The following is a 23712-nucleotide window of genomic DNA, read 5'->3' on the forward strand; positions in this document are numbered from 1 at the left end:
CAAATGTTCTGCTTTACTCTAGTCCTAAGTAAATTAGCTTCTCTTTGTGCTTGCAAAGCTTTCAGACAGTATTTTTCGAATCTTTTGAAACTGGTACCTGTTTCATCCGTAAAAGCTTGTACTTTTCCCTCATTGTAAACAGTTTTAATGCACTGAACAATGTATTTCAAAATCTCAGTGTTATAAATTTGTGAAACATTGAACTACGAATTTAAAGATGAAATGGGTTTCAGAAGTTGCGTCCCGCAAGGCGCCTCACTCCTAGATATGTTTGAAACAGTAATTTCTGAATACTTTGCAAAAATCCTGCTTTACGAATCGTTCCATTTGCGATGTTTATGACGGTTCGAATACCTAAATAACCAGCTTTGTGACTGAATAGTAGCTGGTCACTGTCGTCCCATAGTACTGTGATTTCGTTTGAATGCTATGGTCTTCAGTAAAAACATTGTCACATTCAGAGGTAATATACTTTAGACGCAGATTCAACATTAGTTTCACGGGCAACCGAAACCCGGGAATCTTTATGTCTGCTACCGATTTTGCAAACTGTTTCTCTATTTCGTGAGACAATCGAGAAATTGTGGGCTTCGCGTTGTCTATATAATCTTCGCATACTGGAAGATAATTCGTATCACAGCATGGACTCTCAAATTCTTATGTCGTGAATCACAGTAGAGCAGCCATTAGCAGTCTAACAACACTTTATTACATAGTCACAGAACATACAATACTACATGTCAAAGATACATTGTCCTAAGAGTAAACGAACAGTCTCTCACTTGCCCGAAGTACATCACGCTGTGACAGCACTCTACAAGATGCGATATTCTAGTTGACGCCAAAGGATGACATCTGGCATTTATATTACGAGAAAACAGAACTTTAGTCGCCTACAAGTAATGAAATAAATCAGTGGTGAAGAGTGAAAGTTTGTGCCAAACCGGGACACGGACCCAGATGCTCCGCTCCTCTACAACGGTTGCCTTAAAAGTTTTTTTAGTTGTCCAGAGCGGACTGAACATGTTAACGTCGGTGTCAGCAAATTTCTACAGTAAGTATCCAATAACTATTGTACAGATTTTGCCCAGTGATACTATGTTAATCAGTACGTCCACTTCCTCCATAGCTATCCCATTGACATGAGGGTCCTAAGTGACGAACAAAGCTTAAATCCGTATCGTTGACGGACGATTTGTACCTCTTCAGAGACGTTTGTATGGTGAAGCAGCTTGGTATTCGCATAGCAGGCATTTATGACTGTTAACACAGCTTACTAAGTCGGTCTTGGGCAAAGAGTTAGGTTGTAAATTATTTTCACATATCGTTACAGCATTTCTTTTAGCAATTTGCAGATCCATTAAATAAAATGAATAATAAAAACCGTGACTGCACCAGTCTCCACCGCAACTTGAACTGGCAAGTGACATGGCCCTTGCATCACAATACAGTTGTGAGACCTCTGACCTAACCTTTTTTTCTTTTGCGCTTTACCGCTTTTTAAAAATATGAAACAGAAAGAACGAACACAACTCAGCTTCAAGCTGGCAGGGGTCGAAGGCTCAGGCCTGGCCACGATTCTACCCCTCCCCCCCCCCCCCGCCCCCCTCGCCACATCTCCTGTCGCTGTGCTGGTCTCTACGATGGTAATGGCTTGTTTCTTTTTTAAAATATTTTTTTAGAAAATAAAACCTTATAGACATAAACTCCAAACTTCCAGGACTCAAAAGAAAACAATCTTTTTTCTTTGGGTAAGTCTCCAGAACACGGGAAAAAACGAAAACTATTAAAATAAATTTACGATTAAAGACAAGGAGCAAATGAAACTCGATAACGTGAAAGCCTCCGCCATGGATTGGAATGCAGTTTAGGGGGAGGAGTAGAAGAAAGACTTACGTAACAATATTGGTTTGGTACTGGGAGTGAGAAAGGAGGAAGACTAATTGAGAGCTACAATAAAGTTCATTTAGTAGCAGCGAATACTCTGTTCAAGAATCACAAGTGGAAGAAGTGTACATGGATAAGGCCGTGAATTAGGGGAAGATTTCAATTAGATTACATCGTCGTCAGGTAGAAATTCCGAAATCAGCTATTGCGTAGTAGGGCATACTCAGGGGCAAATATAGACTCGGCTTACAATTTCGTAAAGGTTAGGCTGAAGTTTAAGAGACTAGTCAGGAAGAAACAAAGTGAAAGGAAGTAGGATACGAAAATACTACAGAATGAAGAGATGCTCTTGAAGTTAAAAAATGGGACTTCACTTCTGAGGTCATCAGTCCCCTAGAACTTAGAACTACTTAAACCTAACCTAAGGACATCACACACATCCATGCCCGAGGCAGGATTCGAACCTGCGACAGTAGCGGTCGAGCGGTTCCAGACTGTAGCGCCTAGAACCGCCCGACCACTCCGGCCAGCGCGCTTGAAGTTATCTTATGCTATATATTCCGCGATAATGAGTGGCTCACTAGGCAGTGCAGTTTAAGAAGAATGGACATCTCTAAAAAGGACAATCACTGAAGTTGGAAAGAAAAACGTGGGTGCAAGGATGGTGACTTCGAAGAAACCGTGGGTAACAAAGGAAATGCTTAAGCTGCCCGACGAAAGGAAGAAGTGCAAAGATACTCAGGGAAATTCGGAAATAGAGAGATATGAGTCACTTGGGAATGAAATAAATATGAAGTGCAGGGATGCTAAGGCGAAATGGCTGCACGAAAACTGTGAAGAAATCGAAAAACAAATAATGTTCGGAAGAACTGACTCAGCATTAGGAAAGTTAAAACAACATTTGGTGAAATTGAAAGCAAGGGCGGTAACATTAAGAGTGAAATGGGAATTCCACTGTTCAATGCAGAAGAGGTAACGGATATGTGGAAATACTGAAGGCCTCTATGAGGGGGAGGACATGTCTGAAGACCTGATGAGAAAGGAATCTGGAGTCGATATGGAGGAGACTGTGCATTCAGTACTAGAATCAAAATTTAAAACAGCGTTGGCAGACTTAAGATCGAATAAGGCTGATTGGATAGATGACATTCCATTGGAATTTCTAAAATCATCGGGAGAAGTGGCAACAAAACCACTATTCACGTTGGTGTGTAGAGTGAATGAGTTTGTCGATCAATCTGACTTTCGGAAAAATATTATCCAAACATTCAGAAGATGGCAAGAGCCGACAAGTGCGGAAATTATCGCAAAATCGGCTTAACAGCTCATGCATTCAAGTTGCTGACGAGAACAGTGTACAGAAGAAAGGAAAAGAAAATTGAGGATCTGTTGCATGACGATCTGTTTGGCTACAGAAAAGGCAAAGGCGCCAGAGAGGCTGTTCTGGCGTTGCGGTTGATAATGGAAGCAAGACTGAAGAAAAATCAAGACACGTTCATAGGATTTGTCGACCAGAAAAAAGCGTTCGACAGTGTGAAGTGGTGCAAGATGATTGACATTCTGAAAAAAGTAGGGGTAAACTACAGGTAAAGACTGTTAATATATAATGAGCACAAGAATCAAGGAGGAGCAATAAGATTGTGAAAGAACTGCATTGATTAAAATGGGTGTAAGAAAGGGGTTTAATCTTTCGCCCGTGTTGTTCACTCTACTGTATACATCGAAGAAGCAATGACGGAAATAAAAGCAGGGCGAAAAGATATCAGTGGTAAGATTCGCTTGCTTTCCTCAGTGATAAGTGTAGGTGGATTACAGGCTCTGTTGAATAGAGTGAACAGTCTACTGGGTTCAGAATACGGACTGAGAGTTAATCGAAGAAAGACGAAAATGTAGAGACGTAGCAGAAATGAGAACAGCGAGAAACTTAACTAACTACGTAGGCAACAGAATAACCCATGACAGATGGACCAAGCAGGACGTAAAAAGCAGACTAGTACTGACAAAAAGGGCATTCCTAGCCAAGAGCAGTCTATTAGGCCGTATTTTGAGGAAGAAATTTCTGAGAATGTATGTTTTGAGCACAGCATTGTTCAGCGGTGAAACATAGATTGTCGGAAAACCAGAAAAGAAGGGAATCGGAGCTTTTGAGATGTTGTGTTACAGACGAATGTTAAAAATTAGGTGCACCGATAAGGCAATGAATGAGCAGCTCCTACGGGGAATCAGCGAGGAATGGAATATATGGATAACACTTATACGAAGAAGGAACAGGATGGTGGGACACCTGTTAAAGACGTCGTTCTTGATTCTTCCGTCGTGTCATTTTGCTTCCAAAATAGCACAGTTCTTTCAGTTCGTCCTCTACTTCCGCTACTCCTCATTACTTTCGCCTTTCATCGGTTTACTCTCCATCCATATTCTGTACTCATTAGGACTTTGCATTAAACAGGTTGTGTAATTGTGCTTCTCATTCACAAAAAAATAGGAACCAACGATTCTTGTCAATAACATCGCTATATCCCTTCACCCCGAATTTCAATCCCATTGCTGTAACTTTTTTTTTATTTCATCACTGCTTCTTCGACGTATAGATTGATCAATTGGGGGGAAAAGACTGTATTTCCTGTTTTAATCCGAGCTCCTCGTTCTTGATTTTCCATTCTTATAGTAATATATGGTTGCAGCTCATTTCTTTATCTATTGCATTCCATTTCTGATAGCTTCTCTACATCCACCAGCCAGTCTAATGAGGCTTCCTAAATTAGAGAATAGCTTTACTTCCTCTACTACTGTGTCGTTCCCGGTTTTGAAGTAAAGCAAGAATGACGTCACTGACTTTGACTCAGTTGAAAAATACACTCCTGGAAATTGAAATAAGAACACCGTGAATTCATTGTCCCAGGAAGGGGAAACTTTATTGACACATTCCTGGGGTCAAATACATCACATGATCACACTGACAGAACCACAGGCACATAGACACAGGCAACAGAGCATGCACAATGTCGGCACTAGTACAGTGTATATCCACCTTTCGCAGCAATGCAGGCTGCTATTCTCCCATGGAGACGATCGTAGAGATGCTGGATGTAGTCCTGTGGAACGGCTTGCCATGCCATTTCCACCTGGCGCCTCAGTTGCACCAGCGTTCGTGCTGGACGTGCAGACCGCGTGAGACGACGCTTCATCCAGTCCCAAACATGCTCAATGGGGGACAGATCCGGAGATCTTGCTGGCCAGGGTAGTTGACTTACACCTTCTAGAGCACGTTGGGTGGCACGGGTTACATGCGGACGTGAGTTGTTCTGTTGGAACAGCAAGTTCCCTTGCCGGTCTAGGAATGGTAGAACGATGGGTTCGATGACGGTTTGGATGTACCGTGCACTATTCAGTGTCCCCTCGACGATCACCAGTGGTGTACGACCAGTGTAGGACATCGCTCCCCACACCATGATGCCGGGTGTTGGCCCTGTGTGCCTCGGTCGTATGCAGTCCTGATTGTGGCGCTCACCTGCACGGCGCCAAACACGCATACGACCATCATTGGCACCAAGGCAGAAGCGACTCTCATCGCTGAAGACGACACGTCTCCATTCGTCCCTCCATTCACGCCTGTCGCGACACCACTGGAGGCGGGCTGCACGATGTTGGGGCGTGAGCGGAAGACGGCCTAACGGTGTGCGGGATCGTAGCCCAGCTTCATGGAGACGGTTGCGAATTGTCCTCGCCCATACCCCAGGAGCAACAGTGTCCCTAATTTGCTGGGAAGTGGCGGTGCGGTCCCCTACGGCATTGCGTAGGATCCTACGGTCTTGGCGTGCATCCGTGCGTCGCTGCGGTCCGGTCCCAGGTCGACGGGCACGTGCACCTTCCGCCGACCACTGGCGACAACATCGATGTACTGTGGAGACCTCACGCTCCACGTGTCGAGCAATTCGGCGGTACGCCCACCCGGCCTCCCGTATGCCCACTATACGCCCTCGCTCAAAGTCCGTCAAATACACATACGGTTCACGTCCACGCTGTCGCGGCATGCTACCAGTGTTAAAGACTGCGATGGAGCTCCGTATGCCACGGCAAACTGGCTGACACTGACGGCGGCGGTGCACAAATGCTGCGCAGCTAGCGCCATTCGACGGCCAACACTGCGGTTCCTGGTGTGTCCGCTGTGCCGTGCGTGTGATCATTGCTTGTACAGCCCTCTCGCAGTGTCCGGAGCAAGTATGGTGGGTCTGACACACCGGTGTCAATGTGTTCTTTTTTCCATTTCCAGGAGTGTACATATATCCTGACAAACACTGTTCTCAGGATGGTCCTCGAAACAAGACATGATCTTAGGATGTTGGGAGCAAATCAATATGTTACACGCATTACACACTTTCCGAGTACTTCTATTTCCTTTTCTTCCATAGTCACAGCAATGACGCACATAATCCCTCTGTATCACTGGCACAAAAAAAAAAAATAAATAAAACCTAGGTCCATGGCTTACTTTGCACCAGAGGAATGCCAGATGCTCTTCCAGAACAATATCTTCATCGCTAGAACTATAGTCTCGAATATCTTTCTCGTTCTCAGTCTTCTCCAGCCAGGCTGAAATTGGAGTGTCTTGCCTATGATCCATGAGGATGCTAAAATATAATTGCGTTACACGGTAATTTCTCTTGTTTGTGCGTTCTAAAATAGCGTTTAGTCGATACAAAAATGTGTTCTAACAATCAGAGTGGAAAAGTGCAAAGAATAAAAAACTCCGTTGCAAAAATACTCATATAATTGATTGTGTGATAGTTACAGTGGGAGATCGCCGACTTTGCCGAACCTGCGTAACACATGCGGACGTGACTCGCGTTCGTATAAAACGGAGCGTTCGGCGCAGTCTTATCTTAAAGTACACAGGCGCTCGATGCGTTGTCACCAGCCGGCTTTTTAAACTTTTTTGCATTTCCCCGCGTGCACAGCGCATCCCAACCTTGCTACAAAAGTGACTATAATTTCATAGTTTTCCCGTTAGAAGGGAGTTGTGCCGCTTTAAGTGCATGGGGCGGGAGTGTGCGGAGGACAACGAAAGCGTTGCATTGTTAGCTGAGAAAATTCCATAGCTAACAGAACATTCTTACGAAGTTCTAAACTGTGTTGATGTGAGTTGTGTCGTTCTTTTGGATTGAAATCATAAACGAGCAGAGTGATTTTTCTATTTGTGTCATTTTAACCAACCAAAATAACCGTAGAACGGTTAAATAATAATTAATGACAGTTTTGAACAGGAATTTTGGGTTCCGTCAGTTTTAATTATAATGAACAGAAATGTTGCATTTCTCTGATTTCGTGATAAAAACTCCGTCATTTTCTAATATAACCATTGTTAGATCTTCCAAGTAAACAGGATACCCTCGAATATCGTGTATTATTTGCAATTACGTATTATTGTCATTTTGAGTTATTTCACTATGGAAGAATTATTTTCTAACGTTCTGAATTGTCTTGGTTTTGAGTCGTGTCGTTTTTCAACAATACTGTCATCCTCTTCTCTGTTTATGCAGAAAAATGACGTTGTCTTCAGGGCATTCGCTTGTCATATTGCACGATAACACGATGGATGGACATTCTGCTAATCTGAAAAGAAGCTCATGAAACAAGAAAGAAAGAACGTAATAAAGTACTTCATAAGCCAAATTGTCACAGAAATGCACCCTCTTTAATGAGACCTCATAATGAAATAAGTCCTATTCTTGCTGCTACCAATTCTGATGTGGAGAGAAGTGACATTTATACTGTTGCTTGTAGATCAGAAAGTTGATTGTTTAAAACTTATTCTAACCAGTTTTCTCTGCCTGAAATCAAGAAGATACATATTCTACATTTCGATAAAAATATCATTCCAAAGAATTATTATGATTCTTATTGTAAAGACGTTCTCAGTATCAGCTGAATATTTGATCTGTTCATTATGATTCCATTGTTTTAATGTCTGATAACAGTTCGACTTGTGTAATGCTAAATGATATTACGATGTGACTTGTACTTAATGTGCCAGGAAGTTTCATATCAGCGTACACCCACTGCAGAGTGAAAACATTCCCTAGGTTGTGGCAAGGCCATGTCTCTGCAGGTATCCTTTCTTCCAGGACTGCTAGTTATGCAAGTTTCGCAGTAGAACTTCTGTGAAGTTTGGAATATAGGAGACGAGATATCGGAGGAAGCAGAGCGTGAGGTCGGGTCCTCAGTCGTGCTTGGTTAGCTCAGCTGATAGAGCTAATTGCCCGCAAAAGGCAAAGGTCACGAGTCCATTCTCGGTCCAGCACACAGTTTTAATCTGCCAGGAAGTTTCATATAGCCCACACTCTGCTGCGGAGTGAAAATCTCATTCTTGTACTTCTGAGTTTGTGAAAAGTTTTGTTAAATATATGTAATTTCCATGAACGTTATGTGTTTGCAGCAATGAACACCATAAGATTATTAGTCAAAATTATGCTGCACAATGTGGGGCTTATTTAGAAATAAAACATGATCAATAATCACATATGGAAAATGAAAAGTTTTATTTTAGGAAAGTGTCAGAACTCACAGTAAGCAACAGATGTATGTCTGACAAAGACACTAAAAGTGACATATTTGGAATAAAGGACAGTTCTTTGCGGTTAGTACTAGAAATCATTAAAACACCATTTGTTTTTGATTTTATGTCCAATCTCGTTGTGCTGATAAATTTTTTGGTCTTAATAATGTTTCATTATTGCCATAAAAACGTTTTTCTTGATCTATGGAAAAACGTTATTTTTTTAGTTGGGTCAGTTTTGTAGCAATAGTGCGATATGTAAACTATGTGAGCACTGCAAGATGAAAAAAATGGCTCTAAGTCCCTTAGACTGAGAACTGCTTAAACCAAACTAAACTAAGGACATCACACACATTCATGTGCGAGGCAGGATTTGAACCTGCGCGGTTCCGGACTGAAGCGCCTAGAACCGCTCGGTCACATCGGCCGGCTTGCAAGGTGAAGGCGTATTCCGTGCCAAGTACGCTCTTCGTTCCTTTCTGCAGGCTTGACCGGATTACAACCAGTGAAAGCTGTTATTATGGAAGCAGTGTCCGCCTGCTTAGCTGAGTCGTAACGTGCTTGCATACCATGCAGCGGGCGCGGCTTCAATTCCCGGCCGGGTAGGACGTTTCCTCCACCCGATGACTAGGTATTGTGTTGTCCTCGTCATCACCTCATCATCACCGACGCGCAAGTCGCCCAATATGGCGTCACCTAAAAGAAGGCTTGCACCCGGCTGCCGAATTTCCCCGGACGGGGTCTCCCGGCCAACAGTGTCACACGATCATTTCATTTCACGCGAGCGGTGACGCGTTGAAACGCGCGACCAGTGGCTGCAGCGCCCTTGACCTGAGATGACTGCTCGGTCGCTTCCTCGTGGCACACGCGCGGCCGTTCTTTGTAATGAGGCGCCTGTGTCCGGACCCAGCCCGGCACTGAATCACTCGGCTTGCTCCGGCTTATTATTGGGAATATCTGGTGCGTGCCCGAGCGGAGCGGGTCGTCACGGCGCGCGTGAGCCCACCTGGTCGTGGTCGTGAAGCGCCGAGGGCGAGCAGGTGCTGGCTGCGTGATGGTGGAAGGTGGGGGGGGGGGGGGGGGAGTTGGGCCTCGGGTCATCAGACCTGGGCAGCGTCCTCTGAAGGAGAGGTCTGCCCTACCAGTAATGCCCTCCGCTTCTACTATTGTTTTTTACACTTTTGCTGCGCTTGTTTATATAGTAAGTAGCAATGTCCCATATACCTTCGAGCGATTCTTGAAAATCTCGAACTCATGTTTGTACACAACTGGCCATTGAAATTGCTACACCACGAAGATGACGTGCTACAGACGCGAAATTTAACCGACAGGAAGATGATGCTGTGATATGCAAATGATTAGCTTTTCAGAGCATTCACACAAGACTGGCGCCGGAGGCGACACCTACAAAGTGCTGACATGACGAAAGTTTCCTACCGATTTCTCATACACAAACAGCAGTTGACCGGCTTTGCCTGGTGAAACGTTGTTTTGATGCCTCGTGTAAGGACGAGAAATGCGTACTATCACGTTTCCGACTTTGATAAAGGTCGGATTGTAGCCTACGGCGATTGCGGTTTATCATATCGTGACGTTGCTACTCGCGTTGGTCAAGATCCAATGACTGTTAGCAGAATATGGAATCGGTGGGTTCAGGAGGGTAATACGGAACGCCGTGCTGGATCCCAACGGCCTCATATCACTAGCAGTTGCGATGACATGCATCTTATCCGCATGGCTGTAACGGATCGTGCAGCTACGTCTCGATCCCTGAGTCAGCAGATGGGGACGTTTGCAATACAATAACCATCTGCACGAACAGTTCGATGACGTTTGCAGCAGCATGGACTATCAGCTCGGACACCATGGCTGCAGTTACCCTTGACGCTGCATCAAAGACAGGAGCGCCTGCGATGTTGTACTCAACGACGAACCTGGGTGCACGAATGGCAAAACGTCATTTTTTCGGTTGAATCCAGGTTCTATTTAGAGCATCACGATGGTCGCATCCGTGTTTGGCGACATTGCGGTGAACACACGTTGGAAGCGTGTATTCGTCATCGCCATACTGGCGTATCACCCGGCGTGATGGTATGGCCATTGGTTACACGTCTCGGTCACCTCTTGTTCGCTTAGACGGCACTTTGAACAGTGGACGTTACATTTCAGATGTGTTGCGACCCGTGGCTCTACCCTTCATTCGATCCCTGCGAAACCCTACATTTCAGCAGGTCCTGTGCTGGCCTATCTCGATACAGAAAATGTTCGACTGCTGCCCTGGCCATCACATTCTCCCCATCACTCACCAACTGAAAACATCTGGTCAACGGTGGCCGAGCGACTCGCTCGTCACAATACGCCAGTCACTACTCTTGATGAACTGTGGTATCGTGTTGAAGCTGCATGGGCAGCTGTACCTGTACACGCCATCCAAGCTCTGTTTGACTCAATGCCCTGGTGTATCAAGGCCGTTGTTACGGCCAGAGGTGGTTGTTCTGGGTACCGATTTCTCAGGATCTATGCACCCAAATTGCGTGAAAAGGTAATCACATGTCAGTTCTAGTATAATATATTTGTCCAATGAATACCCGTTTATCATCTGCATTTCTTCTTGGTGTAGCAATTTTAATGGCCAGTAGTGCATTTTTATAATTCGCTGACGGTAGTTCTGTATTGTAAAGCCACATGACAATTACCTTAGCACACAAATTTTGTAATTATATAAACACAGAACTGTTACGCATTTTTTTAGATTCACGAGAACTTCATATTTACCATGGAAGCGGAGAAGGACGGCCATTTCTGGACGTCTTGGTCAGACGGAAAGTGGGTGGATCATTTGGGCATTCCGCTTTCCAGTTAGTCCCCACTGTGCTGGTGTGAGCTGTCGCCAGCACATCGGTGGGCAAAGATGTAGCGCGATGTTTGATGAAGGCGCCGGATTAAGCGCGCCTATCATGAGAGAGGCCAGAGACACACCACCAACACCCTCTCGACAGCAGGTATTTAGGCCTCCACCGGTGAGCGGATGGACTCACAGTCTCACACTCCAATTTGGGTCTGTCAGTTCGATCGCAGAGCGGGTGTAGTTCATCTTAGGCTACGACAGTGCCGGTAGCGACCACATTAGGGACTAAAGCTTGTAATATTAATATTACCGATATTGTCTGAAGGAGGACTATTATTGTAGAAGGAGGATCTAGCCACTCATAAAAACATCCTCTTCCTTGCTTCCCTGGTACATGATTCTAGAGTGGCGATGAAGATTCTACACACACATGGTTCATAAAATTGTTCAAATGGCTCTGACCACTATGGGACTTAACACCTGAGGCGATCAGTCCCCTAGAACTTAGAACTACTTAAACCTAACTAACCTAAGGGCATCACACACATCCAAGCCCGAGGGAGGATTCGAACCTGCGACTGTAGCGGTCGCGCTGTTCCGGACTGAAGCGCCTACAACCGCTCGGTCACCACGGCCGGCAACACACACGTGCCGTGAAGTATTTGCAGGCATCTAGCTTCCACTAGGCGTGTTGATATTTTCAAAAAATCGGGAGTGCAATAAATCGATATTTACAAAACATATGACAATCGGCCCTTGAGGTATCTAAGACAGTACCGATACATTGACAGAAAAAATATCGACTTACAAGAGTATAAAATATCGACTGCTCATTGTAAATACACTGTCGGTTTTACAGCTGTATATTGATTTCCTATTAGATATTCTGCACATCAATAAACTGGGAGCCTGCCTGTCCTTCTTAGAGCCAGAATTGAAAGGAAATAACGCAGGTTCCCGTTTGGTGATAACCAATTTGCTAACAGTGTTAACTGCATGTAAGTGGCACAATAAAAGGTGTACGACGGCTTCGTCGCTCGGTTTCGTCACATATAGGATTTGTCTGGAAGACCTCATGTCGACTTCACGGTTCTTTTTTTTTTTTCATTTCTGCCAATACCACTTGTATAGACAAAATTGCTTGGTGAAGTTAAACGTTGTAGTTTCTGTTCGTAGCACCGTGCGCTGATTACGTCAGCATTGCGTCTCACTTGTCTCCGCCCACTTCAATGACCAATCTTGTCATTTAGATTTTACTTCATCATTTCCAGAAAATTGTTTTTAAACGCACCTGTCGTGCTATTTCTTCACATCGGAAAGTTTGTTAGTCGTTTCACACCGCCACCACCCACTGCAATCGGACTTCTTCTTTGTGCCACTTGTACTTGCTTACACAGTCAAAGAGTAAGGAACGTGATAAAAGATTAAAAAGTAGTAAGAGTCCTTCAGGCAGTAAAAATAAAATTACGTTCCACTACAATTTCAAAAGAACACCTTCAAATATTTACGGAAAGTAGAGAAAAAAAAACAAATATAAAATAAATACATCGATATATCTGGAAAATATATAGCCGATATACAACGACATTTTATCAACAGTCCTATCTGCTACCACCGATCACAAGCTATGGGCGTCTTCGAACGTTGGTTCACAGGGTGCATGTTGTGTCCGATGGAGAAAGCCTTGCAAAGAAGCTGGAACATCTTCAGTCAGTGTTCAAAGATCATGTATTTTTTTTTGTATGTGTTCCACAACAGATCAGCACAGCTTTAAAGAAGAAGGAACGTCACCAGCTATAAGGTCAATAGAAGAAGGAGCGGTTCAAGTCCATGGCATTCCTCCCGTACGTCGGCAATATTACTTCGAAACTAGGCAGAATATTAGAAAAAAACGCCATGTCAAAGTAATTTTTTCCACGCCTACAAAGACGTGTGGTCTTCTCGGTTCGCCAAAGCACGATCTGTGATTGTGGAAGGCTTGAATATAGAGAATACCTCGCCAGTGTGACAAAGCCTACGTTGGTCAGACAAAGCGCGCAGTGCGTGAAACTTGGTTTGAACACGATCACCACACTCGCCTTTCGCAGTTCAGTAAGTTACCTACAGCTGAGTATTGTATCTCCACAGGACATTCCATGGATTAGTGTGCCACGGAAATCTTGGCCTCAACGAGATCCTTCTGGGATTCTATTATTAAGAAAATAGTGGAAATATAGTTACCATGATCTTATTAATCGTGATGGCAGCCTTTAACTCCATAAGGTGTGAGAGCTGGTGATTTCTTTAATTTCTTCAGAAAGAAAACGTCTTATTTCTTTATTATTATTTTGACATCTGAATTTTAACTCAACGAATTAGGCTTCCGACAGAGAGCGCGCATGAAGTATCTCATTACCTATGTGCTTGTGCGCCATAGATGGAGCAATTCGAAGAAGGCACCTAACTTGATAGAGGTCGCTCATCTACCGTCTTCCTTCGCCCATCCGAGCCAATTTTGGGTATAAAAGTCGCGATGTGAACTAGCAATCTCCAGAGAAAAACACTGACCCGAAGAAGTCTGAATGGTTGACAGCCGAAATATCGTGACAAGAAGTCGACTTTATCCGATTGCAGTCCCGAAACTTCATGGAATTCTCTTTATATCCGGAAAATTTCCAGAATCACGTCAATAAAACTACATTGAGAAATGTTGATATTTTTCTTTAAAAGCTTATTTCTCTTTTAAACTATGTGTCATACAAGAACATAATTTTGCAGCATTCTTCAGTGTGATATGTGAATGTCGTCTGCAAAATGGGTAACTACTAAAGTTAGTCAAGGGACAGTCAAATCAAAATTAGACACAAGAAAAAAAGTATATAAACTGTTTACTATTTTAAAAGTAATTTCAATTACTGTTAATACATTTTAACGTTTATACTGAGAACGCCACATCTCCATTTCTGACAAAATAGAGTTACCTATGATTTTCTACTTTAAACATATAGGCCCAACATGATATAGAGAGCCGGCCGGGGTGGCCGAGCGGTTCTAGTCGCTACAGTCTGGAACCGCGCGACTTCTACGGTCGCAGGTTCGAATCCTGCCTCGGGCATGGATGTGTCTGATGTCCTTAGGTTAGTTCGGTTTAAGTAGTTCTAAGTTTTAGGGGACTGATGACCTTAGAAGTTAAGTCCCATAGTGCTCAGAGCCATTTGAACCATGATATAGAGAAGCGCTGTATGTTCTGGCAATTTCTGTGTTGTTATGCAGTCATTGTATCAGCTAAATCGAACAGAAACACCAACATGTACGAAAGATGTGGACTTTCTCAAAATTTTGTGGTTTCAGCACTGTTTTAAAGAGAGAGAATAATCGATATGTGCTTGTAAATGACAACAAAATGCATGATCTGAGGTGATTTCAATCATTCCTACAAAGGAAGAAATCATCCAGAACTTCTACTCTGACATGTACAATTGGCCAACATGTGTCAAAAAATGAACCACGTATGGAATATAATTCCAAAGAGGATGGAAAATAGGCATAATGTGGTTGATTTCTGTCCAATTTAGCAATAACGTATGAGATAAATAATGATTTACACTTGTTTACTTCAAAGTTGTTGACGAAGCTGAAATCTTAACTAAGTAAATTTTAACTTAGCATCAAGGAAACGTATCACAATTGTCTACTGTGCATTGGCATTCTTCTCTATACATTCATTTCAACGAAAAATGGCAAGAAAACCGGAATTTCAACACCGAGCGAGGTGGCGCAGTGATTAGCACACTGGACTCGCATTCGGGAGGACGACGGTTCAATGCCGCGTCCAGCCATCCTGATTTCGGTTTTCTGTGATTTCCCTAAATCACTCCAGCCAAATGCCGGGATGGTACCTTTGTAAAGGCAGGGCCGATTTCCTTCCCCGTCCTTCCCTAATCCGATGAGACCGATGACCTCGCTGTCTGGTCTCCTCCCCCAAGAACAACCCAACCCGGAATTTCAGCATAAATGTAAGAGGTGCTACGTTTTTTAAATCTCCACAAATGTTACATTTTTACTACATGTGCGGCTTCTGAATATTACCCTTAATTTATCCTGCCGTTGGACAAGACCGTCAGTGCCTTCATAGAAAAATGTGCAGTTGCCTGTGGAACCACGATTGTACCCTGCTGCTCAAATCGACGGCCACATATGTCTTTCTCCAGGCCTCCAAAAAGATCGAAATCGTATGAAGGAGAGATCTGGACTTGTTATAGGCTGTGTAAGGGCTTCTCAGTGAATCTTCTGCAACGCAATCGAAACAACGTTGGCGACATCTGGGCATTCACAAAAATTTTTCCATGAAGGCTTGACCGCCTTGTCTCAGAATCTGATAAATGTATTGAGAGTTATGGCCATTACTTTTAAAATAATACACAGTGTAACTACGTTTTTCCACACATCGCGGCCGGCCGTGTGGCCGAGCGGTTCTAGGCGCTACAGTCTGGAACCGCGCGACCGCTACGGTCGCCGGTTCGAATCCTGCCTCGGGCATGGATGTGTGTAATGTTCTTAGGTTAGTTAGGTTTAAGTAGTTCTAAGTTCTAGGGAACTGATGACCACAGCAGTTAAGTCCCATAGTGCTCAGAGCCATTTGAACCATCCACCCATCGCATTTTCATTTGACTGCTCCTTATAGTAAGAAAACAATGAATTAAAACGACGTGTCTGATCTTGAAGTTTTACTGCATGAACCGCGAGAACATCCTAACCGGAAAGTGCTACTGCATCGTGACACGTTTTCACAGCCAAGAACACTGACGAGCCAAAACATTACGACCACCTGCATAATAGTTTGTTTGTCTTCTTTGGAACGAAATACATCACAGATTCTGTGTATCAGGGGTACGACTTTTGTTGGTAGGTTTCTAGAGGTATACGGCATGAGATGTCTAAGCACAGGTCACGTAATTCGCGCAAAAAATGGGCACCTGATTTGTAAACACTGTGATGGCGTTCGACAGCGACCCAGATGGTTTCCATAGGCGAATTTTGATGCTGAGACATCAACGTGAGTTCACTATAATGCTCCTCAAACCACTGTAGCACGGTTCTTGCTCTGAAACATGGACAACAATACTGCTGAAAGATGACATCACCGTCAGTGAAGACATCAAGCATGAAGGCGTGCAGCAGTAGTAAGGCAAGGGCGGCATGACCCCACTCAGTATTGCTGCCGAATTTATTCAAGATGGAGGTTCCAAGATGGTGACCTTAGATGTGGCAATGTCGCATTGAGGTCATGGTGGGAAGTTCAAATTTTGGCAGGAAAATAGGTCATAGGGCTAACTCCACTCCTAATCCCCCTCCCCTCCCCCTTCCCTCCCCTCCTCATTCCATCCCCTCCCCATTCAGAAATTGGTTGGAAAAGCTGCATTGGGCTGCTGGAGAGGATGGAGGTAAGCCACAGTGGTAACACCAGTTCCCATCAGATCAGCAAAATTAAGTGCTGTCTAGCTGCGCTCACAGACCATCCAGTCTGGTGAGTCCTGTTGGCAAGCAGGATGCACTCAGCCCTTGTGAGGCAAACTGAGGAGCTACTTGGGAAGTAGTAGCTTTGGTCTTGTAAACTGGCATATGGCCAGGAGAGTGGTTTGGTGACCACATGCCCCTCATATCCACATCCTGTGGGTTGAGGATGACATGGCAGCTGGTCGATACTGTTGGGCCTTCTAATGTCTGTTTTGGATGGAGTTTAGTTTATACACAGCAGCTCCATCCAGTGTGTTCACCATGAAGTCTGGAGTCCAACTGGCCTAGTTGAAAATACAATTTCCAGACAGTGCTATCGTCCCTCCTCCTGCCCCCCTCCTGTGACATAATCCAAGATGGTGGTCTGGGGGAAAATGGCAGGAAAAAGACTCAGTCTGTATCTAGCCACCAGACTGGGAGGTTAGACGATTTTTTTTATTTTGTTCAATGGATGAGATGTCTTTGCAGGAGAAGAAGGTATTTACTAGCTGTAGCCATGCATTTGAGGGTTGTGTCAATAGCAATGAAATTTGGTGAAAGCAAATACATTTCATGAAGTAATGAAGATGCAGCAGGATAGGGCTAAGTGACACTTCACAACTCACGCTGATAAATGCTTGTACTGTAACTGTAGATAATTTGATAACAATCGAGTCAGTCAGTCTTCTGTAGTGCAAGAGGCAAGACGTTAACTCACTCTGGCGCAACCATTCATGTGTACAATTGAGGAAATGCTGGTTATGATCATGGATGAATTTAATACGTGTACTACCTGCAAGCACACAGCTGAAGACTGTATCCATAGCCTCCTATTCAATGAGTGGAAAGAAAAGATATTGGATGACAATGTGGTGAATACTTTTCAGAAAATAATGGCAATGCAGTCGGAACATGTATTTCAGTACTCATGCAGATAGCTCCTTGTGCTGGAACTGCCTACCTTTTCTGAAATAGCCTAACACCCCACATCAACTTCACCCCTTTCCACAATGAACCAGTAGACCATCTGGTCTAGTTCACAACACTGCCACCAGAGTGCGCTGTCGATCCCCCACCACTCCCCTCTTGTAGCATAGTCCAAGATGGCGGTACGGAAAAAAGGGTGGGAGCCAATAGGAACCCTGAATCTGGTCATGTGATAGGCTTCAACCAATAGCATGGTAGTATATGGTGATGATTTCAGAGGGCATATAGGGCAGGCTGAGCAGCTCTGTGACCTCAGTCTCGATCAGTCAGCCAGCAGCAGCAGCAGCAGAAGAAGAAGAAGATCCATGCAGCATGAACAGCAGTTACGATCCAGTACAGCCCTGCAGAACAAGAAGAAATGGAAAAGTTAAGTATCCCACATCACATCTTTGTCTGTAGTCAGCATTAGTATTACACTTATTGGGTGTTTTATGTCTTGGCCTGTATGTAACACTTCCTCCTCTTTGTTCAGCAGCAGCCTTCAAGTCGTCCAAACCTGCATAGGTGAGCACCAAGATGTTGACCTCTGCTGCATTACGACCTGCAGCAACCTCAGCCACCATATTGTCGAGACCTTCGGCAGCAACAACCTCCTGCTTCTGTGCACCTGTAGGGACCACTTGGGACACAGTAGCGCACATAACCCACTTGCTCGAACGGGATACAGAGCTGTTATTGTCTGTCCCACATGCCAATTTGTGTGATGAGGACACGTAGTCTGCCCCCAAACACATGCTGGTGGTGATCCTACAATGTAGATAAACACTCTTGTCACCGAATTACACACATAGTTCAGGGTCATCATTGGCTGTTGTAACAGACAGTGTCACACCAGTAAGGCTTATGTCCGAGGGTATGGGTTGAATAATACGCTGTAGTCATCTGATGATTGACTTAGTGTTCCGCATGTCAAATTTAATCCCAGTCGAACTCAGAAATAGGAACTTTAACACCCTTTGATGCATTTTCAATTTCTTTTCTCACGTGCAAGCCCCAGCCATGATTTGCTTCTGTACCCACATTTACAAATTTTGTTCCACTAGGAATTAAATTGTATGTAGACGTGAAAAGCTTAGGTACACTTGATACTTTTTTGTCCACAGCATCCGCACTCTGTGCCTGCACTAACACAGGGATGTTCTGCTGCGATGGATCATATGTCAGTCCATCTTGCTGTTTTTTAGGACCACGAGCAGATTCGATGTGTTGGGAGCAGACCACCTGTCCTGATCACACAAATCGATACGTGGGACAGACAATAACAGCTCTGTGTCCTGCTCCAGCAAGTAGGCTACCTGCGCTACAGGATCTCAAGTGGTCACTACAGGTTCAGAGATGCTGAAGATTGTTGCTGCTGCAGGTTCACAGGTTGTGCAGCTCTCGACAAGATGGCGGCTGAGGTTGCTGCAGGCCCGGATGCAGCAGAGGTTGATACCTTGGTGCACGCCCCTGCAGGCTTACGAATGTTGCAGGCTGCTGCTGAACAAAGAGGAGGAAGCATTAACGTATGGAACAAGAGAAGAAAACAAGCAATAATAATTATAATAATGCTGACTACAGACAAAGATGTTATATGGGATACTTACTTTTCCGTATCTTCCTGTTCTGCAGGGCTGTGCTGGATCACGACTGCTGCTGATGCTTCATGGTTCTTGTACTGCTTCTTCTTCTTCTTCTTCTTTTTCTGCTACTGCTGCTGGCTGACTGAGGGAGACTGAGGTCGCACTACGTTGTCTGACTCTTCTTGGAACAACGCTCTGGAAATTTCAGCAGTAAACTATCTCTGTGCTGCACAACGCCTCTTTTGTAGCGTCTGCCATTGAACGTTTTTGAGCATCTCCGTAACGCCCTTTCACCGGGTAAGCGATCCTGCTGACCAAACCGCCGCTCTGCGCTGAATCTTAATACTTCTGGGTAAGGGTCCCAAATCGCTGAATAGTATCCGAGAATCGGTCGAAGGAGTGTTTTATAAACCGCGTCTTTCGTGGATGAATTACATTTTCCTAAGAGTCTCCCAATGCTCTTCCTACAGTTTATTTTATGTGGTCATTCCACTGTAGATCGCTCCGGGTGGCTGTTCCTCAGTATTTCATGGGAGTTGCTGCTTCCAGCTGTTTGTCGCCAATAGCGTAATCGAATACTGGTTCAGTCTTCAATTGGCAAAACAACCACACATTTTTAGCTGAAGTTGCGCTGAAGAGGAAACTCTAACTTTCGGCAGTAGATATTAACTTTCCCATCTCTTTGCGGCTGTGTTTCGGACTGCCTTAGTTCTGAGCTGTTAGGCTTACGATCGCCAGGTTATTCTACCCGGTACCGGCGTGCTATATTGTAGCAGTACCACTCTACGTATGATGAGACGGCAAGTCAGACGATAGTAGAAGTGCACTTTTCGGTTACCTTGTGCGGGAGCGAGCGTTCTTCCACAAAAGTTTAGCGCGCTAAACTGTCACTGATTAGGAGTGAGCAAAGTACAGCACAAGTTGTGGTTGAAGGGGGGGAAGGGTGAGGGGTGGGGAGTTGGGTGGTGGGCTGAACAGCCTCTCCCGATACACGGCGGCGGGAGTTGCGGGAGAACCGAGTTCAGGAAGGAGCAGCAGACCTCTGCTCACCCCGCACCATCGCCATAACCGAATCTGCATGTCGTTAGGGGGCGCGTCGACCCTCAAAATTAGAAAGGGCGCCCACCTCAGAAAACGCCTTCGTTCGGTGGAGGCGGCTGCGAAAGAGGGTGGAGGGAGACATTTGCTGCATGGGCGGGGAGGGGGGGGGCGGGGGGGGGGGTTCCTCTGGACGGACTGACTAACGGGACTAGCGTTTTTCTCAGCCGATGGAGACGAAACGGCGGAGGATTTTCACCTAAGATAAAAGCGAATTACGCCACACCCCTTTGCCTTTGACCAATCAGCCAGACTACTCTTATTACTCTTCCCTTTCATATATTTACATAATGTATAGCTTCCGCTAACCACTTTATACGGAAGTTACAATCCATCTCGGGACTGAAGCCTGCAGTGAAACTGACACTATCATCGATTTTACACCGCAAATTTTCAGTTCATTCACAGCTAAAACGTCGTCGAGGAAATTATAAGATTAGGTTGCGCCTGTTTTCGTAAAATACAAATTATTTTCACGTTGGATTTATCGCCTAAGTCTCTTTCGTCGCATTTGTGCCATCATCAGTGGAATATCAATTTAATGAATCAGGAAAATACGTTATATGACAAAATTTTCCAATGAAAATGAAGCTGTGTTTTACTTATTTAACGGTATCTCTTATTATAATTGCTAGCTGATTAGACTTTATAGGTTCTCGACTAACGGGTCGAATAATTCGTTATCTTTAACAGCATTGTAGTTTTTTAGTTTTTACGAAGACATTTGGAGAAATAACGGAAATCACTACTACAATATTTCGCGACAAAACTTCATTAACACAGGTTGGGCAGAATAAAGTTCACCCGAAGAATGCATTGTGTTTAAAACAGAATATGCTTATTTGGTACACATATGGCTATTAAAACGTAAGACTATGAACCTTGGGACATATAATTACGAATTTCTCACATTAAGACTGCAGATGTTGCATGGGGGCTTAATTATTTAAAATGCAAATATTTTTAGTTGCTGTTAGTCCGATTACGCAAGTCTCGTAAACGGCTGGCCTTGACTAGTTTTAGTACGCAATCTGACTGCTTTGAATAACAACCAAGAATGTAAGAAAATTTCAGTTAATACAATTAATTAATTAAGTCCCCAGCAACTATAAAATCTACGAAGCCAACAAAGCACAAGTGTAGTTGTTCTGTGTGTGGTAGTGTGACTCAACGCACATCTGGCACGGTTCTTCTTCAACAAGACAAGAAATTTTAAATACCATTTATACTGACGTGATAAAAGAAAATTAGAAATACTATAATTGTGCAAGAAAACCAAAATTACACTCTAATACAAGAACACACGCCAGATGCTTTGTTGACTGAACCTGTAATGACACATTATTCAGGTCACTGAAAGAATAAAAGAATAAAAGAAAATACCTCCATATATTGACGAAATGCACTCTGACCATTACAATATCTCCATTAGAACAACATCTGCTATCTCTCCCATCAAACCACTGCATAAAACATGGAACAACACTCTCCACTACCACATCTCACTCTGACTTCACGACATGCAGTGTCCACCACAACTTCTCGGTAAGAACTGCTTGCCGCTACGTCTCAATAATCACTGCCAGTGGAGGCGGCGGAACAATACTCTCTGGCGCGATCTTTGGCGATGTGGCTCAGTGTAGCCACCTTTCAATGTTCAGTCCTCTACCAGCGACACGATACTCGAATTCTTCCCATACTCGGTTAAGCATGTCCATCATCTCTGATATGTTGGCAGTACGCATTTGGTTCTTCAACTCTTCTAGGTTCTGTGGTAGCTTGGGTGCATAAGCGCTGTTCTTAATGAAACCAAGCGGGAAGAAATCACAGGGCGTCAAATCCAGTGACCGTGAAGACGAGCTGAGAAGTGCTAAGGCGCCAGTTGTTTGTTGAACCAATCCAACAGCGCGGTAGAGCTTCACACACGTAATCAATCAGTTGGCGACTCCGTTGAAGAGGTGCCCCGTCTCGTTGAAAAATGAAGTTGTTCTCCCTCAGCCTCGGAGACAACCAGTTTTATAACTGCTGACTGTTATACGTGTTTCCATCAAAGAAGAATGGAGCGTAAACATATGAGTGGGACATCGCACAAAACACATTGACTTTGAGTGAATCTCGCACATGTCCAGTGTGTGCATGTGGGTTCTGTGAGCCTCAAATTAGAACACTGAGTCAGTTTACATTAACACTAAGGTGGAAAGTCGCTTCATCACTGAATACGATGAAACGCACGAAAGCGTTATCATTGTTAATATCATTCTGAAACTCATGAGAAAAGGCCACAAGTTTTTACTTGTCAGGATGTAGAGCCCGCAACAGGTGTAAGTCATACGGTTTGATAACGCAACGACGCCTCAAAACAAGCCAAATTGTTGGTCCAAGCTGTTGTAGCTCCCGACTAGCACGACGAGTTAATTTTGTCAGACTACGTTAGAAAACAGTTTGACGTGCGACGTTTTTGAGGGCCGCCAGGAATCTTTTCTCTAGATACGCATCCTGTGGCTACAAACTTTCGATATCACATGTGAGTTTTCCGGCCATTCGGTGGATCAGTTTGGTACCTTAACCAGAAACGTCTTTGCACTTTGCATAACTGACATCTAGCGGCAACTAGTGTAAACTAGACAATATATTAGTTCCTCAAATAAACGAAACTTTGATACACTAAAAAAAAAAAAACGAAACGGACGGAAATCGGTAGGCGTGATGCACACGTACAGAAAAAACATGTGATTACGCATTCAGAAAAATTGAATGATTTATTCAAAAGTAAGAGCTTCCCAGACTGAGCCAGTGAATAACGCGTTGGCCCAACTCTCGTCTTTCTACAAGCAGTTATTCGGCATGGCATTAATGGACAGAATTGTTGGATGATCTCCAGATCTTGCCAAATTCGGTCCAATTGGCACGATGAATCATCAAGGTCCCAAGCTGATGGGAGGGCCATATACACAATGCTCCAAAAGTTCTCAATTGGGGAAGGTCCGGCGATCTTCCTGGCCAAGGTAGGAATTGGCAAGAACGAACACGAGCGGTAGAAACTCTCGCCGTGTGTGTGCAGGCATTATCTTGCTGAAATGTGAGCCCAGGATGGCTTGTCATGAAGCACAGCGAAACGGGGCATAGAATGTCGTCGACGTACCGCTGCGCTGTAAAAGTACCGCGGAGACAACCAAAGGTGTCCTGCTACGAAAAGAAATGGCAGCCCACACCGTTCGACGCTCCTGATAGTCGTTCCGTATGGCGGTCTACGATCAGGTTGTTATCTACTGTATCTGTATTTAATGGTGATTTGCTAA

Source organism: Schistocerca cancellata, chromosome 1, assembly GCF_023864275.1.
Source record: "Schistocerca cancellata isolate TAMUIC-IGC-003103 chromosome 1, iqSchCanc2.1, whole genome shotgun sequence".
NCBI lineage: Eukaryota > Metazoa > Arthropoda > Insecta > Orthoptera > Acrididae > Schistocerca > Schistocerca cancellata.